This window comes from Eleutherodactylus coqui, chromosome 4 (genome assembly GCF_035609145.1).
Source record: "Eleutherodactylus coqui strain aEleCoq1 chromosome 4, aEleCoq1.hap1, whole genome shotgun sequence".
In the NCBI taxonomy this organism is placed as follows: domain Eukaryota; kingdom Metazoa; phylum Chordata; class Amphibia; order Anura; family Eleutherodactylidae; genus Eleutherodactylus; species Eleutherodactylus coqui.
Window position 1 is genome coordinate 34,359,828 of NC_089840.1, and position 12,504 is coordinate 34,372,331.

At 44.5% G+C, this 12,504-nt stretch overlaps 1 pseudogene; it reads left to right on the forward strand.

The window, feature by feature from the left end:
• Nucleotides 1–201: 201 nt before the first annotated feature.
• On the forward strand, nucleotides 202–6,042 carry LOC136626456 (immunoglobulin superfamily member 3-like; annotated as a pseudogene).
• Nucleotides 6,043–12,504: the final 6,462 nt, after the last annotated feature.

Genomic DNA, 12,504 nt, shown 5'->3' on the forward strand with positions numbered 1-12,504 from the left:
GATTACTCTTCTTGGTTTCATTTTACTCAATGTTTGTGAAATTGTTTGGTAATCTGGAGTCTGATGATCCAAAATGTCTGATAATCTGGATGCCAGAAATATAGAATGTCTGATAATCTGACATCAAGTAATGCAGAATGTCTTGTAATCCAACATTACATAATCCAGAAAGTCTGGTTATTTGAGGTTAGATAATCTAGAATGTCTAGTAATCCAGCCTCATCCGATACAGAATGTCTGGTAATCTGGACCCTGATAGCCCAAAATGTCTAATAATCCAGAATCACATAATCTAGAATGTCTAGTAATCCAGCCTCACCCGATACAGAATGTCTGGTAATCTGGACCCCGATAGTCCAAAATGTCTAATAATCCAGAATCACATAATCTAGAATGTCTAGTAATCCAGCCTCACCCGATACAGAATGTCTGGTAATCTGGACCCTGATAGCCCGAAATGTCTAATAATCCAGAATCACATAATCTAGAATGTCTAGTAATCCAGCCTCACCCGATACAGAATGTCTGGTAATCTAGACCCTGATAGCTCGAAATGTCTAATAATCCAGAATCACATAATCTAGAATGTCTAGCAAACTGAAGTTAAATATCTGGTACTTTGGCATCATATAATCCAGAATGTCTAGTAAACCAGCATCACATAATAAGAAATTTCTAGTAATCTGGAGTCTGATATAATTCAGAATCACATAATCCAGAATGCCTGGGAATCTGGAGTTTGACAATCTAGGATGTCTGATAATCTGGCAACATATCGTTCAGGGTGTCTATTAATCCAGCCTCACATCATAAGAACTGCTTGACAATTTGGTGCCCGATCCAAAATGTCTGGTCATCCAGCACTTGTTTCCTGCATATAATTTCACTAGAAGCACAAAACAGACAGAGAGAAGCAATAACGAGATTCCTCAGCAGAGGATTCTGGGATAACACTAATCTGTTTTCTGGACCTTTCTGGGATCATTATAAAAACTTTCCCAAGGTGGTTTTATAATCCAGAACGTTTGATAATCTGTCGGGTCCCATTAATGCCAGATTATAGGAATTTTACAGCATGTTATGCTATGACATTTTCCATCAGTAGATGGCGCTCTCTCTCTCTGTATGTTCTTCTGGCATTATCTGTGATTGTTCTCAATAACTTGGTTCCTCTTAATCCTGTAGATATGATAACTTTTAATGGCTAACAAAAATACCTGATGATATAGCAGCTTTCCAACCTACTTCCTTAGGCTTAATGGAAGAGATCCGAATAAATTATACACATACATACATATAATAAGGCACAGACATGGTGCAAATCATGAACAGGATGAGCAGAGGAGTAAAGGCACATTTACACAAGACAGCACGTCCCAGTGAAGCTCGCGGCTGTGCTGTTACATAGGAGCGAGTATCGCTGGCATCGCTCAGCGATGGAGGCAGGGCGGCTGGAGGAAAGTTCTCTCCCCGCTCTCCCCCCGCCGCTCTCCATTCACTAAGCAGCAGCCGTTCAGTCTCTGCATGCATTTACACAGGAGGTTTTGAACAACTCCTAACGATAATCGTCCCGTGTAAAAGGGCCTTAAATACTTAACTTGTCCAGTGATAAGGATGTGAAAGTTTTATGGTCTCTGGATTGGTGTTAGGGGGTCACCAGGCCAGCGTGTTATCTCTGCTATAGATTTCTCATATACTGCTCCAATGACGCATAAAACCGCTTGCAATTTTGATTCCTGTGTTGAAAGGGTCAAAGATGGTTAGAAACTTGGACTCCCAAATTCTTCTATGACGTTGAGATTTGAAGTTCCCTGTTAATATTATAACCTTTATATGTTCCATGTTGTGTCCATGGCTAGAAAAATGCTCAGCTTTTTTTTTTTTCTTTAGTTGTGTAGCAATGAGACCTCATCCTCGCTCTTAGTTTTTGTCCTGTTTCTCCAACATAAAGCCCCCTAACAGAACATTTACTGCACAGGATCAGGTACACAACATCAGACATGGAACATGTGAATGTCCCGGGGATCTTATAGTCCTGCTGTGTGTTGGGGATTTGTATCCTGTCCGCAGTCAGTATATGTGAGCAGGTCTTACAGCTCCTTACATTGCAGGGATAAGTTCCTTTTTGTGTGTCCGAGGGCAATGCTCTCCTGATTATAAAGGTCCTCAAATTTGGAAGTTGCCTGTAACACAGAAGCGGAGGGTCTGGGAATATGGTTTTCAGACGGTCATCCTTGTGCAGGGTATGGTGGAGTTTCTTTGCGGTTTTGCTTAGTACCTCGAGCTGCATATTGTAGGTCACTACTAGAGGCACACAATCATTTCCTTCCTTCTCTGTGTATTTCTAGGGATCCAGGTGGCTCTGGTGATTTGATCAATTGGGGTGGGATGGTAGGCCTGGTTTGAAAATGTTCCTCTCTGTCTGTTGGGTTGGAGCAGATCCGGTTGTATCTGATGGCCTGGCTGTAGATGATGGACTTTTTGATGTGTTTAGGATGGAAACTGTCCCATCTAAGATATGTGGGCGATCAATCGGTTTCCGGCATAGGGATGTCTGTATTGAGTTGTTTAAAGCTTTTATGTTGGTGTCTGAAAAGTTGATTTCTATATACGAGTAGCTTAATGTCAGGTTATGGTGGGGTGGAATGCATTGAATCTCTCATGAAATTTTATTAGTTCTTGTTCGGAGTTGGTCCAGATGATTATGATGTTGTCAATGTAGCGGAGGTAGGCCAATGGTTTGCTGGAGCAGGAGGCCAGAAAGTCACTCTCCAGTTTTGCCATGAAAAGGTTGCCATATTGCGGTGCCATTTTACCGCCCGTGGCGGTCCCGGTGAGTTGCAGGAATATCTCTTTGCCACAGAAGAAGTAGTTGTGTGTGAGCATGAATCTTGTAAGTTGTAACACAGATTCAGAGGTAACCCCATTGGTCTCAAGGCGTACCTGGCAGGCGGTCAGTCCATCTTTGTGTGGGATGTTGGAATATAAGGATTCCACCATCCATGGTGGCCAGGATGGCGCCATAGGGGAGGAGACCTATTGTTGACAGTTTGTTCAGTAGGTCCGTGGTGTCCTGAGAATAGCTGGTTGTGTTTCTCACCAGTGGTTTTAAAACAACTTTTACCAATCATGAGATTCTTTCAGTGAGGCTTCCCACACCTGAGATAATTGGCTTCCCACACCTGGGATAATTGGCCTCCCTGGGTTGCCAGCTTTGTGTAGTTTGGGAAGCATGTAGAATTTTCCACCCCTGGGGTTCTCCGGTATCATTATCAGAGCGGGAACCACCTGGTTTGTCATCACTTATCTACCCCTATAACCCCCGCTCTCTGCCTCACTGCCACCAGGTGGCGCTCTCTCTCAGGTCCACATCCCTCAAGGCCCCTTGATCTGGATGGTTGGCTCAGCAGTTTCCCACTGGTGTAAAGCCAGTGGGTACCCGCTGCAAGGAATCAAATGCTACTTGTTCCCAGCACATTCTCCCTCACAGCGGTTACAGATTGTCATCTCTGTTGATCCCGACTTCTCCTATGCAATACACAAAGAGCGGCTGAGCATCAGGGGGAAAGTGTACCTGCAGAAGGTAAGAAAAACTCTACAAGACTCAGAGGATGCGGTAGACTATGTGTGCTACACACCAAACACACAATACCGCTATTATGGGAGTCAAAGCGCCAGCATCAGACTGACAGATAACTGTATATGTACCCCAATAATATGGTTATACCCTTATTTGTGTAATCCGAAGATACATATCTTATTACACCCTTTATTACCATAGAACCACACACACAGCTCCATATAACTCCTCCTACTATTCCTACAGCTTCCTCTTTAGCTCCACAAAAACTCTGCCCATAATTTCTTATAACTCCTGCTATTACTACCTGTATACCATCCTAGAACTCCTATCTGTATAACTCCTCCTATTACATATCACTCCTCTCATTAACCCATATAACGCTTATTACTTTATATAACCTCTCCCACTGCTTCAAAGACCTCCTCTCATTACTTCATATAACCCCTCCTATTAACTTGTATAACCCCTCCCATTACTTTGTATAACCCCTCCCATCAATTTGAATAACCGCTATCACAAATCTGTTTAAAAGGGGCTGTTCCAAGATGATAAGTTATCCTCTATCCACAGACACCCCCTGTATTGGGACATTAACCACTAACACCTTGATAAAAATGCATGGCTGGTGCAGAGACTACTTATGGCTCACTATAGTCAGGTGTGTACATAGAACTCATGGGGCCCCATAACAAAATGCAGAATAGGGTCCACTCAGGCACTTGCACCCCCCACTAAAAAAGAACTCCACATATAATGCAGTCATCATGTAGTAGTCAGTTACCAGCTCTACAGAGGTGGTAGTGATTACAGTACAGTTACCTCCAGTGTTCACAGGTAACATCTGACTAAAATTGTTCACTTTCTCGTTTCTTCTTTATCTAGGCCCAGGTCATGATGCCGCCACCACCATAGGGATGGTATTGGGTAGGTGATCAGTGGCACCTGGTTTCCTCCAGACATAACACTTAGGATTAAGGCCAAAAAGTTCAAACTTGGTTTCATCAGACCAGAGAATCAGTTTTCTTACAGTCCAAGTCTCTTTTAGGTGCTTCTTGGCAAACTCCAGGTGGCTTTCATGTGTCTTTTACTGAGAAGAGGCTTCTTTCTGGCCCCTCCACCATAAAGCCCAGATTGGTGAAGTGCTGCAGTGATGGTTGACCTTCTGGAAGTTTCTCCCATCTGCACACAGCATATTTAGAGCTCAGCCAGAGTGATCATTGGATTCTTGGTCACCTCTCTTGCCAATGCCCTGATTTCCTAGAGCTGTCCGACCCAACACACTAAATAGAGTCCTGGTTGTTCCACATATCTTCCATTTTGGTATTACGAAGGCAACCATGTTCTTGGGAACTTTATTTGCAGCAAAAAAATGTTTGTAGCCTTCACCAGATCGGTGCCCCCAAGCAATCCTGTCTCTGAGCTCTACAGGTACTGTAGAACTTTCATCCTTGGTTTTGGCTCTGATATGCATTGTGAGCTGTGTGACTTTACAAGTGAATTTACTGCAGGTGACTTCCAATCAGGGTGTAGAAACACCTTAAAGATGATCAGGAGAAATGTGAGGAGCCCAGAGCTAAAATTTCAAGTTTCATACCAAAGGGTGTGAAGACTTACGTCAATGCAAATGTTAGAAATCTTTATTCATTTTTCTAAAAAAACTAACAGTTTTCACTTTGTCATTATGGAGTATTGAATGCAGAATGATGGTGAAAAACTTGAGCTTCTTTTTTTTTTTTAATTTGCACAAGGCCACAAACATAACAAAATATAAAAAAGTGAAAGTGTCGGAAAACTTTCCAGACCCGCTGTATGGTGTCTGGGGTCTGAAATTCCTTTATGGGTCTAATCTGTTCTTTGATAATATAGGTGATTTATATTAGCCCCACAGTTTTAAATAAACCACACCAATTAGAAATACCACTCCTATTATAGCTGCTGAGCTTTCTCACTCTCAGTGATCTCAGACCCGCCGCAGGTATCATTACTGTCACCTGAAGAAGTGACATATGAAGATAGATTTATAACGCTGACCTGTGAGGTGTTTTCTGTTACTAAACATCACACCCACATCTCCATCATCTGGCACCAGAGCAGTATTGAGGACATTCGGCCCATCGCCAACTTCTCCAAAGATTCCATTGGCAGCAGCCTTCCTAGTGCGGTACCAGGCTAGTAAGCCACAGCTAGAGAAAACATCAGCCACCTGATACCAACTGACTCTAAACGCACTGCAGAGCACAGATGACTATTACTGCCAAGCCAAAGAGTGGATCCAGGACCCAGGCGAGACTTGGTACCCCCTGGGCATGAAGAGGAGCTTGGACACCACCATCCACATCCATGCTGCTGGCAAGGGCTCAGCGACAATGGTCCTCAGCTTCTTTATTAAAGGGGTAGTTTTCTGTAGCCTTTCAAGGAAGCTGCACCTGAGTTTATTGGGGAAGGGGGGTTCAGATTGACTAGCATGACAGCCCAGAGCCTGTTGAAGGCTGCCACGCATAAGGCAACATCAAAGACTTCTATATACTGCAGTATATAGTACAAGCGATCAAATGATCGCAAGTTCAAGTCCCCTCTAGGGACTAAATAAAAGTGTAAAAAAAGATTTAATAAAAGTTTTTAAGTTATAAGAATAAAGAAATATAACAAAACAAAAACAAGCAAACAAACAAAAAAGCCCAAAAATCAACATATATTTGGTATCGCTGTACATGTAAAACATTGAACTATTAAAATATCACAATATTTATCCTGCACGGTGAAAAAAAAGGGGGACAAAATGCCAGAATTGTGATTCTTTTGAACCCCAGCCCCCAAGAAATCTGAATAAAAAGTGATCAAAAAGCATTAATCTCACTCCACAAAAAACAAGCCCTCACACAGCCCAATCGGCGACAAAATTAAAAAAGTTGCAGGTCTCTGAATTTGTTGACGGAAAGCAAGTTTGATTTAAAAAAAAAAAATTATCGACTTTTTTAAAAATAGAAAAAAAAAACATTAAGAAACGATATTCATTTGGTATTAGCGTAATGGAACTGACGTATAGAACAAAGTTCACATGTCCCTTTTACTGCACCGTGAAAACTTTAAATATTAAAAAAGGCATAATTGCAATTTTTTTCATTTCTCCCCACTTAACTTTTTTTTTAGTTTTTTTCATACTTTATATGGTACCATTAAAAAATACAAATCATCCCACAAGAAACAAGTCCTTAAAAAAGATGTAAACAGAGCCAAAGATGTACTTATTCACTTAAAACCATGTGAGAAGACCCATTGCATGTCCTATTCGTACCCTTTTCATGGGAGACAAATAGAACATGGCAGTGCATGTTACTGTGCAGCGTCTGTGTACCTCGGATGGCACACGGATGGGTATCCATGTGCCAGCCAATATGAGTTGCACCCAAGTTTCTCTGGCACAACTCACATTATGGCAAGTGTGCACCTAGCCTAAATCACACTGTGATGTTATACATGGTTTCCCCAGTAGGGGCTGCGCTGTGTTCAGTCTAGTGGTCTGGGCAGTTTACTGAAGTCCTCACACTGCCGGAAGATTCCACTAATCCAGCGATTGATGATCCAAACATCCTAGTAGGTCAAATATAACCCAGAACTCATGAAAGATCCGAGAGGGGTCCCGAATACAATGTTGCTTCTCCCTCTTTGTGCCGGGTCAGCACTGCACAGCAGGGGGCAGCGCTCTTCTTTATTTCTGTTGTGCGCTGCCATCCACACCCTCCATTATCCATGATCTCAGTGAAGAACAAATTATTTTATGTTCTCAGGCGCAGCATTCTCTCCGGTTACTAAGAGGTTCTAATAATTGAACAGATTTTAGTTAGTTAAACTATAAAACTTAAAGGGGTATTCTGAAATTTTATGATTGATCACCTAAACTCAGGACAGGTCATCAATAGTTGATTGGCAGGAGGCCACCACTTGGGATCCCTGCTAATCAGCTGATCCTCCAGCCTGTTGTCAGTGCAGCGGGCCAGATGTCGCCATTGGTGGTCAAGGTCGGGAGTGTAATAGCCGGTCTCACTCCCATTAAAATGAATGGGAGCGGTGCCTTCTATTACACATCCAGGCCTGACCACCAATGATGATGATGTCTGGCCCACTATACTGACAGCGGGCTGGACAAACAGCTGATCAGCAAGGATCCTGAGCGGCAGATCCCAGCCGATTAACTATTAATGATCTATCTTGAGGATTGGTCATCAATAGCATAGGTCCCGGAATATCCCTTTAACTGGAGCAACTAGTGCCAGGCAGCTGCTGCCAAGGCAAATAAAGTCAAGGGATGCATAAAAAGAGGCATAGATGTACATAATGAGAACATTGTTCTTTACAAATCTCTGGGCAGACCGCACAAAGAATATTGTGTACAGTTTTACCGATACTCAAGAAGGGCATATCAGAGCTTAAGCGGGTTCAAAGGAATGGGCGGGTTAAGTAAATGGAATGGTCGGACTACAATACCCAGAGAGGCTTTCAAAATTTTAGCTGCTTACTTTAGAAAAAAATACATCGGAGGGGCAACCTAATAACTATGTATAAATATATCAGGGGACAATACAGAGATCTCTCCCATCATCTATTACACCCAGGACTGTGACTGTAAGGGCTCATGTCCACGGGGAAAAGAAGAATTAAAATCCGCAGCGGATTTTAACTCTTCTCCCGCGCGCGGATCCGCACCCCATAGGGATGCATTGACCACCCGCGGGTAGATAAATACCCGCGGATCGTCAATAAAAGTGATTTAAAAAAAAATGGAGCATGAAAAAATCTGGACCATGCTCCATTTTCATGCGGGTCTCCCGCGGGGACGGCTCCCGCGGGCTTCTATTGAAGCCTATGGAAGCCGTCCGGATCCGCGGGACACAAAAATCACATTTTACTTACCCGCTCCGGTTCTTCTCTTCGCCGCGGCGCCATCCTCTCTCAGCCGCGGCCGGATCAGTTTGCTTCGGCCCGGCGCATGCGCGGGGCACGTCACCGACGTCATCGTGCACATCCGCCGAGCCGAAGAATGAAGATCCGGCCGCGACGAGAGAAGATGACGCCGCCGCGAAGAGAAGAAACGGAGCGGATGGGAGGTGAGTTTATTGTCGTTTATTTGTATTTTCAGCGCTCATGTCCGCGGGGCAGGAGGGACCCGCTGCAGATTCTACATGTAGAATCCGTAGCGGGCCCGATTTTCCCCGTGGACATGAGGCCTAAGGGTGCCTACCCACTGGAGTTTTTTTTTCCCTGCGAAATTCGCAGCATTTTTTTTTCTGCAGGGGTCTATGGGACTTGTAATGTTAAAATCGCACAAAATCGCAATTTACCGTGAAATCGCGGTAAATTGCGATTTTGCGCGATCGCGATTTTAACATTACAAGTCCCATAGACCCCTGCAGAAAAAAAAATGCTGCGAATTTCGCAGGGAAAAAAAAACTCCAGTGGGTAGGCACCCTAACAAGGGGGCACCCTATATGTCTAGAGGAAAGAAGGTTTCTACACCGACACAGAAGGGGGTTCTTTACTGTAAGAGCAGTGAGACTGTGAAACTCTCTGCCTGAGGATGTGGTGATTGCAAAATCAAATTTAAAAAGTACAAGAGGGGCCTGGATGTTTTTCTTGAGTGATACAATATTACATGTTATATCACTGATTACTTTAGAAGCACTGGCGTAACTATAGGGGTTGCAGGGGGACGCGGTTGCACCGGGGCCAATGACCTTCAAGTTATACCTCTGTTCAGAAGGGTCGTGATCTGGGGATTATTCTGATTTCCATATTAGAGTTGGGAAGGAATTTTTTCCCCCCAAGATAAGGAAAATTGGCTTCTAACTCAAGGAGCATTTTTACTTTACTTTTATTCAACATTGCAGGGTACCTTCACACGGGTGAACGCGTTAGCAAGCCGACAAGCATATCACTCATTCGGTCCGTGGCTTCGGTTGGACGTCCGTAGCTGCTGTATACAATCTGTGATCCCTAACCTCTCCACCCGGTGTCTGTGTTCCTGAACACAGATGCCGTCCTGTACGCAGTCTGGGGTCACAGACTGAGTACAGCAGCGGTAGCCGGCCGACCAGAGAAACGGACTAAGTAAGGTGGGAGTCAGTGATGGGGGGGGGGGGTCACTATTACTATCGGTGTCACTATTACTACTGGGGGTTATTAAGGAGGGCACTATTACTCTGTCAGTTCAATCAAGTCTTAGTGGTTCAAATATGTGTTTGGTATTTTGTGTATAGGCACGTTCAATGCCTGTAAAATTAGTTTTTGTTGTTTTGACTTTTGCCAGGGGGGGGGCGCCATGCCACACTTAACCTCAGACAACATAAAGGTTTGAGGCACCCCTGCATTTACAGCAAGATATGATCACATGCAGAGTTATCATATAGAGTGATGAACTAATCATACCAGGGACCCCCTAGAATAGGCTTTATTCTTTACGGACCCTGTAGAAGACAAGTTGAAGCCCCCTGCCCAGAAGCCACCATGTGCCATAGTGATGCTCCCATCTGTGAGGACAGTCAACACGCCAGTGACCTGGTTCTATCACATCTTCCCGTAGACGTGTGACACTGCGGCTCAGCTGAGAAAGCTGATTATAAGGAGCTCATCAGCCAGCGCTGGAGACGAGGGGGGTGCTGATCCCGTCTCCTCCAGTATCACCAGGTAATGCAGCTCAGCAATCCTGGCAGGAGAGTCATAAGATGGGGAAGATCCTGACGGACGTCTTGAGCCCCTACACACAAAACCGATGGGGTACACAGAGGAGCGAGACAACCATGTTCCCTCCTCCTCCTATCTTGTGCAGGAAAGAACGGCAGCATGACTCCCCCCTCCCAAGGATCTCTGCGGGGTTCAGAGGGATGGAGACAACCATGACCCCATTCTCCACAGCTCCTCTACCTACAACCAACACATTGGTTTTGCTTACAAGAAAGCTTCCCAGGCAGACTATATAGTGTCCAACAGGGTCTATAAAGCCAATGTCAGATGGCTGCGTGCAAGTTGCTGTCCGATGTACGGGTCGCTGGGCGTTGTATGTCCTCCTCTAGTCTGTGATACGGTCCAGACGAGGACATGCTGCGATTCTTATCACACAGATCATCAGTGTTTGTGAAAACTCGCGAATGTGAATAATCTCATAGGCTATAATGGGTCCATGTGCCGTCCGTGAAATACACAGACAGCACATGGGTGAAGTATATACTATGCAGTGCCATACAGTGCACATATCAGTGTCCATATAACAGCACTATACGTTGCATATATGGGTGCCTATATAGAAGGTCTCATGTCCACGGCCGTATTGGTAAAATGCTGCGGGTCTCAGTGTACGCAGAGAAATGGAGCATGCTGCGATCTATTTCTCGCAGTGTCTACACGCAGGTGTGCATGGATCAATGCAAGTCTATTGACTTTGACTCTATTCACCGTGTATCACGCGACCGGGCAACGCCCGCATAATACACGGTGAAAACCACTCGTAGATATGAGCTCTAAATGTTATGCGGTGCACTTATTGTAGACTCATACAGTGTACATATACAGTGTCAGTATAAGACTGCCCATGTAATAATGATATACGATGCACTTATAACAGCGCCATACAGTGCTAAACAGTACACATAAGCGTCATACTGTACATTTCTCATATAGTAGTCTCATGCAGTGCCCATATAGCAGTGCTATACATTGTGCATACAAATGTTATACAGTACACTTATAGCAGTATCATACAGTGCACACATATCGGTGTCATGTAGTGTAATATAACAGTGCTAAACAGTACATATACATGTCATACAGTGCCCATATAGCAGTGCACATATACCTGTGCTATACATTGCGCATACAAATGTGATGTGGGACACTTATAGCAATATCATACAGTGCACATATATCAGTACTAAATAGTATATACACACACACACACACACGTGTCATACATTTCACATATAGAAGCATTATACAGCATGGGCCACAGAACAGTAGGCCAATGCAACGGTCGGGGTCAGACACTTGGCCGGGGAGACGGCAGGGTACAATGTGGTAGGGGTCACGATGGCTCTACAGTCTCCACCCGATACATCCAAAACGCGACCTGGCCCGGCTGCGCACAGGGGATGAAATTAGCAACTGTGCTACAAGCATTCGGTACTTATCTGTCCACGTGACGCCAGTGCCTCTTCCCCCGAGGCGAATAAAAGAGTCCACAATCAAGAGGTAGTTTCAAACCGCAGGCACACGGTTTTCTTTTATTCACAATTTCCAACTCTGATTTTCCAAGAACAACATACTGCAAACAGTCTTGGATACAACGCGCCTGGCACATTTTCCTTCAGCACAACCTCCAACACTTGCAATTAGGAGTCACTCTTCCTCCGAAGTACATACGTCATTAGTCGTAGGCCTCCTTCCCACGAACGGATTTACGCTGCGTAAATCCGCGGCAAAAGTCCGCTGCGTTGCCCCCTGCTATTAGGTTCTATTGAACCTAATAGCACAATGCACACGATGCGTAATTCCACCGTGGAATTACGCACCGTGAAATATCCCGTTCTCACCCGCAGCATGTTCTATTTGCTGTGGGTGTACACGCTGACGGCTTCCACTACTAACTCCGCTCCCAACCTCTCTAAAGGCCAATCACGCCACACAGAGCAGGTTAGGCAGACAGACACGCCGATACCACCAAGAATGGTGACACCATTCACCATCCACCCTGGGTAGACAAACACCGACCTAGAGGTACCCTAACTCTGGGCTACTACACCGGCATCACACTTATAAGAGCCGTCTAAAAGAAAATCTGTCTGTTGCCCATAACAACCAATTACAGTGCAGCTTTCATTTCTTATACTGCTGAGGTATAATGAAAGCTGCGCTGTGATTGGTTGCCATGGGCA